Here is a 5808-nt window from a genome sequence, read left to right as displayed (position 1 = left end):
AAAAAAAACATAGCGGTAACGACTGTTTTAGAAAGCACCTCTTCCTTTCCTGAAACTCAAACAACCTACTAGGCTACTAAAAGGCTAATCCAGACGAAGAAGATAGCGAGAAAACGACTCCTCAAGCCGAAGTAAGGGCGGGACCATCTTCTTTTCTGACCGTTTGGAGCTGCTCACAAGGCCTAAACCTTCCTGTAATCCCTGGAGCTTCGTCAGAGCCTTTTCCTTCCCCACAGGCCAGAGCTCAATTTACCTTCGCCACAACTCTAAAATAAGGAGAATCAGCTCAAGATAAAAGGGCTCGCACTCAATTGATCCGGGTTAACACTTCCTGTATCTGGTTTCGGCTTTATTTTGACTCCTTGTAGGGGCTCATGACAGTCCTGTAGGGGATCCAAAGGCTTTTGAGCAGTAGCGGCAGCAGGGCGGGAGAGTTGGTTATGCAATTGATCCTCTGATGTCGGCCCTTCTGCATCATCCAGCAAGGCTCGGAAGTCTGAGCTATTAAGGTGCGGTTGACGGATAAGAGGCCTTCGATATGTTAAGGGAGAGAGGGGAGAGTCATTCCAGAGTTGGGTGGGAATCGTTGATAGAAATTTGGATTTTTCCCTGAGGTACGATAGCGTCTGAACTAAAGAAAGGGAATATGGAAAGTGAATGTGGTAAAGGATACCAAGAGTAGGTTCCCTGAATGATTTTTAGGCGTATTTTCTTTGAACAAATAAATCTATAAAGAAAATAGGATGGATCTTCCACCTATGCCATGAGTGAATCTTATCATCACTGGCGAGTGGTATCGTATCACCGTCTTCGTCCTGAAAACATCTGCAGAGCTAAGCCAGTGTAGGCTTTGACACTACTTATATTCGCTACAAGTATTACACTCGCTTCGCTACACTCTTCTCTTATGCTTCGCGCTTCGCATAGGCTAAATAAGCCGCTCATCCATGGCGAATCCTACCCACATAGGAATGCAGAACCATCGGGGAAAGGCAAAACATATTCAATCCCAGGAGAGAAGTCACTGGTTCGATAGGACCAGGGAGAGGACCCTGATCACCTTGCCAACGAATTCAAGGCCTTAGGAAAATCATCCTACAATGGACCGTAGGGACTGAGAATGAAGAAGACATAAAAATAAGGTTAGGGGGGATAAAAAGAAAACCTCCTCCCATTCAAAGTCGTCTTCAAGTACCTTTTTGATTCTTTACCGAGTATGGATGGATCAACTATAGGTTCGAGTTTAGCCAAGATACGTACACGGCTAAGTGTATGAAAATCCAAGAGAGAATCATAAAATCTAAAAGCTAGGAAGGAGAAGACCGGGTGATTGAATATGACTTGCTAACAGATCCTACTCTTCCTTAAGCGCTAGTTCTATTCACATTGGTTCAGTTTCGAGAGCAGCTAAAGTAGTTACCTAATAAGATAGATGAATATTCCATGATCTACGATTATAAAAATCTTCTTATAGAAGTCTAGTTCTTTCTTCTTTTAGAAAAGGAAGTCTTGCTCTCCTTTCTTGCCGCTACTTGCGTTGCGAGCCAATCTTCAAACTGTTACGGAGAAGTCGTTTACTGATTAGCTGCTTGAACGTTGAAATATTTCGGCATATCTGCTCTTAGGTTAGTACGAGAACTCGACTCTACTCGTGCTATAGTCGAGGATGTACTTATACTACTCTAAAGAGGGATCAATTAATGGGGTGCATTTTTCTTAGGGCAATTCTAGCCAAGACCTTGAATCACAGGGTTTGTTCCTGGCAACCCAGCATTCTTTATCTTGGCGTAGATTGGTGTGATGGGACGGATGCCGTGAAAAAGCTTTTTTCTTTGACCGGAATCAACAAGTGTGAACCCATCTAGGATGAGTCAAACATAGGGGGAAGGGCCTCCTGGCAATGTCCGGCATACTAGTAATCAATTATTTGGCCTTTTGCGATCGAACAACCTATGAACAGTTGTAGCCTACATAACCTACCTACCCAGACCAAGGGAAGAAAGTATCATATCACTATAGTTCTAGACCCCTTTTTTAAATAAAGGAAGTGACAACGCTTGCCCGAAGAGGTTGAATCAATAGTAAGAAGATACCACCCAGGCACAGAATCTGAAATAACAATCAAGAATAGGACTAGGAGAATGAGGTCTAATTTACGGAGTCAAGCTGTAATTGGGCTTAGTGCTCCGATTGCGCCTTAGGACTAGGACTGATAGGTAAATGCCCCTTACTCAACCAATGAAGGCGGGTAGGGCTTTTCTTTCTTTTGTTTAGGATTGGCAAGAGGATGGCTGCCTCGGCTTCAAAGCTGTTAGAGAATGCGCTCTTATCACTACAGGGACGCGAGAGAAATTCCTCGAAGGTAGTATTAAAGGGATGGGGCATTACCGGTGTTAGCGACGAAGGGATTGTTTGCAAGAGAAGGTTGCCCTGTTAAGATACAAACAGGGGGCATGCCATGCATAATAGTAAAAAAAGGGCAGAGAAGAGGATTGAGGGACAGAAGGAGCTGGAGGCCAACAAGGAATAGAAGAAGTTGTTCCACTCGTAGCTCTTCTTCTTTTTTTAAAGCTTAACTCACATTTCGGGAGCGGATGCTGCTCGAGCTAAAGATATGCCCCCAACTCTTGAACAGCTCTCACTTGCCTTGGCCGATAGCTTAGATGACCGACCGTTAGGCATGGTTACCAATGATTTCACAGTATATATCTTGTTTGGTGAGCCAACCGGCTTCACCCGAGGATGAAGGTAGTAGAACAAAGAGGAGTCGCATCTTTTCCTGGCCGGAGAGGAATCAAGGTCCACCTCATTAAGGCCGAACATTTAGTCTCGTTCCCGATAACAATAGGGAACATCTGGTCTTGTTTGGTTTTTCTTTCAAGGATTTTTTTCTTTCTTGCAATTCTGCGAACTTTGAATGCATCATTTCCTCCGTTTCTTGGAACTTATCGCGGAATCTAGGCCCACTAGGACTCGGCGGGATTTCTGGTAAATCAAGCTCTCTCAGGGGTGGAAGCCAGCCCCCACTACTCAATGTTATCACTCTGCAGGATTCGACAATGGATTTATCTTCCTCAGTCTCTTCGAACTTTTCCAATCCTGCTATTTTCCCCAAGTCTTCTTGAGTAATATGATCCCTGAGGGTCAATCCTTTCCCTTCCCCCCTTTGCCCTTTCAAATGAAAAAGAACTACCAATGCAAAAAAATGAAATGAAATGAACAATTGCTACTTCTTTATTAAATTACACCGGAAAGAAAGTCTGTAAAAAACAAGAGCCAACCTAAAACTTAACTACCCCTTGCCCTCCCACTGAACCCTTCTTTCTATCCAAAGAAAGGAAGAGCGCACCAAAAAAAATAATCCAGAAAAAACTCCACAACTTACGCTCTCATTGCAGCGGCACCTGTTAAAGTGGCGGCAAGAAAGAAAAGACCAAAAAGAAGGTTTTTTTAATACCTCTGACGAACCGAACCAAGCAGTCTGATCATCCTTGCCCGTCCCCCTCTTCTGTCAACCGTTGAAAGAGCATAGCCCAGGAATGAACCATATCGATCCAAGGTTGCAAGGAAAGAAGAAAGGTAAACCAGACCATAGGAATCTTCTGATGAAGTCAATCAGAGAGGACGGTTAGGTTCTTTGTTGCCTCATCTGCTTAGCTTATATAATTACACGGTTTATCACGATAGACATTCCAATCAAAGGTTGGACGATCAATACCATCGAACTATTCCATTCCACTGCTGAATGACGGAAACGAAAGCTTTTTCTTACTGATGGACTGATCCTGGGAGTTTAGACTGACGGTTAGATGGTTGTTCGCTTGTGTGCTTATTTTCCTTCCCCACTCAAAAACAAGTGTTACAGAATGTTCTTCAATTCAAATAGGTATGATCCCGTCCATCCTTCCAGAGCTAGGCACCTGCTTCAGAATGAGAATCTTCGATAGAGATCGTTCCTTCAGTTTAGCAATCAATTAGATCCATACTGACTTAGCTTGAAGCATGGCTTGCCGTTTCGAGGCTCGATGCTACTCTTGGGAACATTATTGATACATCGACTTTCAAGCATCTCGTAGTTGAGCGGTACTGCCATCAACAGTACCAAGATGGAAAGGGACTACTGAACATGGATAGAACGAGAGTCGAACTCGCATGTCTCTCTTTTCCTGTTAGTTAGGAAAGAAAGCCGATATAAACAGCTCCATATTAGCGAATTGCCTCTGACTACTCTTCCCAGGCTGGTCAAACTATAGGATTTCCATTCACTTAGTAAACTTATTGGACAGACGGGTCAACCACTTGACCGAGGGGAGTAAGGTTCGTCACCACGGTCCCGATAGAAGGTCAAGTTTAAAAACAAACCGAAGACAAAGCAACGAATGAAAGGAAGGACGGCTCGCTTCGCTTTACAACCAGGGCGGGTCTCACTGCCGGATCAATGCGCAGGACGCACGATCTACAAACAACAATAGAGAGAGCCAACCAAGAACGAAAGAACCTGGAAACAAACCCGCGAGCGAATACCAAACAGAGTAAGAAGGAGGAAGGGCCGAAGGCGTCTTACTAAGCGAGAAGGCTCCAAGCAATAACGCATTAGAAGGGAGCTTGCTGCTTTGCAACCTAAGCGGTATAGCTAAGCTTACTCATCAAGGGCCGATAGATAGAGCTGCTCTTGTTGCTAATGGAGAAAGATTAGAGTGAAGTTTAGTATGCTTTCTAAGATCAGAGGAGGAAAAGAATGAAGGTGTGGGCGGGAAGGAGGAGGCAAGGCCCCCTCAATGTGTATTCGACTACTCATTACGGGACCACCGATTGATCCGATTAGACTTCCCGTGGGGTAGCGCGGGGAACTTGCTGAATCAACTCCTTGGAATCGGAGGCCTGACTGAGGGTCAATCCAATGGTAACCTCAACCTAGGAATGCCTGTTTCACTTCCTTGACAGAGCCAACTGAGATGCTCTGTCTCGATGTTGACCTAACATGGATTGATTCTAAATTATGAATCAAAAATCCTGATCTCGCAAAGGATCCGCAATAGCTGTGTGTACTCGAGGACTCTTAGGGAAAGAAAAGCACTTTTCTCTCTCAGCAGTTAGACCGGCTATGGGTGGGTTGGTTATATACTGCGCCTTCCTTCTTCGAACCTTTTGGTATGTATTGCCCCCTAACTATAGATCAGATCCACCGGACCAGAAACTCAATTCCGCACTGCTGCTTAGTCGTCGGACTTATCCACCTCAGGGATTCGTGGAATTTCCGTTTTTGAATTGCGTTGGGGGAAATCTACCAAAGCTAGGCAGATAGATAGACTCCTTTCCCGCTGCTAAGGGAGAGCAAGAAACTAAATCAAATGATTGTTTTTTTTCACCAGCGCCCTTTTTTTGCGGGTACTAAGAGTCCTCTCACTACCAACCAGCAGACATCATCATCTGGCTGGGTCTTGCCGGTATCAACAACGAGAAAGAAGAACCAAATGGAAACAGCAACTAACTATGGCTCTTGGCCCAGACAACGTCCTAGGCGTAGGGGAGATCAAAACAAGAAGTCACGCCTAGATGACGACGCCCGTCCTGGGCTGCAGTAAGTAGATCGAGAGGTCGTTCCGCCCCTTGTCCCCGAAGATGGGTAATATGTTCTCATACAATGTTGCTCCAACTTTTTTCTAGAGGGCCTAGCTGGCGAGCGATTCCAGTCCGCGGCAGAGAACAAGACAGCAAGCGAGCGTACCTTTGTTCACTTCTTTTCCACCAAGCACAGAAGTTTAAGGAGAACTGTAGGTCGGTGGCTACCTAAGGAAACACCGATTC

At 44.9% G+C, this 5808-nt stretch overlaps 1 pseudogene; it reads left to right on the top strand.

Moving 5' to 3' along the window:
* Positions 1-5023: 5023 nt before the first annotated feature.
* Positions 5024-5808, top strand: part of LOC119288705 — a 1096-nt pseudogene continuing 311 nt past the window's right edge.

This window comes from Triticum dicoccoides, chromosome 4A (genome assembly GCF_002162155.2).
Source record: "Triticum dicoccoides isolate Atlit2015 ecotype Zavitan chromosome 4A, WEW_v2.0, whole genome shotgun sequence".
NCBI classification, from domain to species: domain Eukaryota; kingdom Viridiplantae; phylum Streptophyta; class Magnoliopsida; order Poales; family Poaceae; genus Triticum; species Triticum dicoccoides.
Note: the sequence above shows the minus strand (reverse complement) of the source record. Positions and strands in the feature narration are given on the sequence as shown.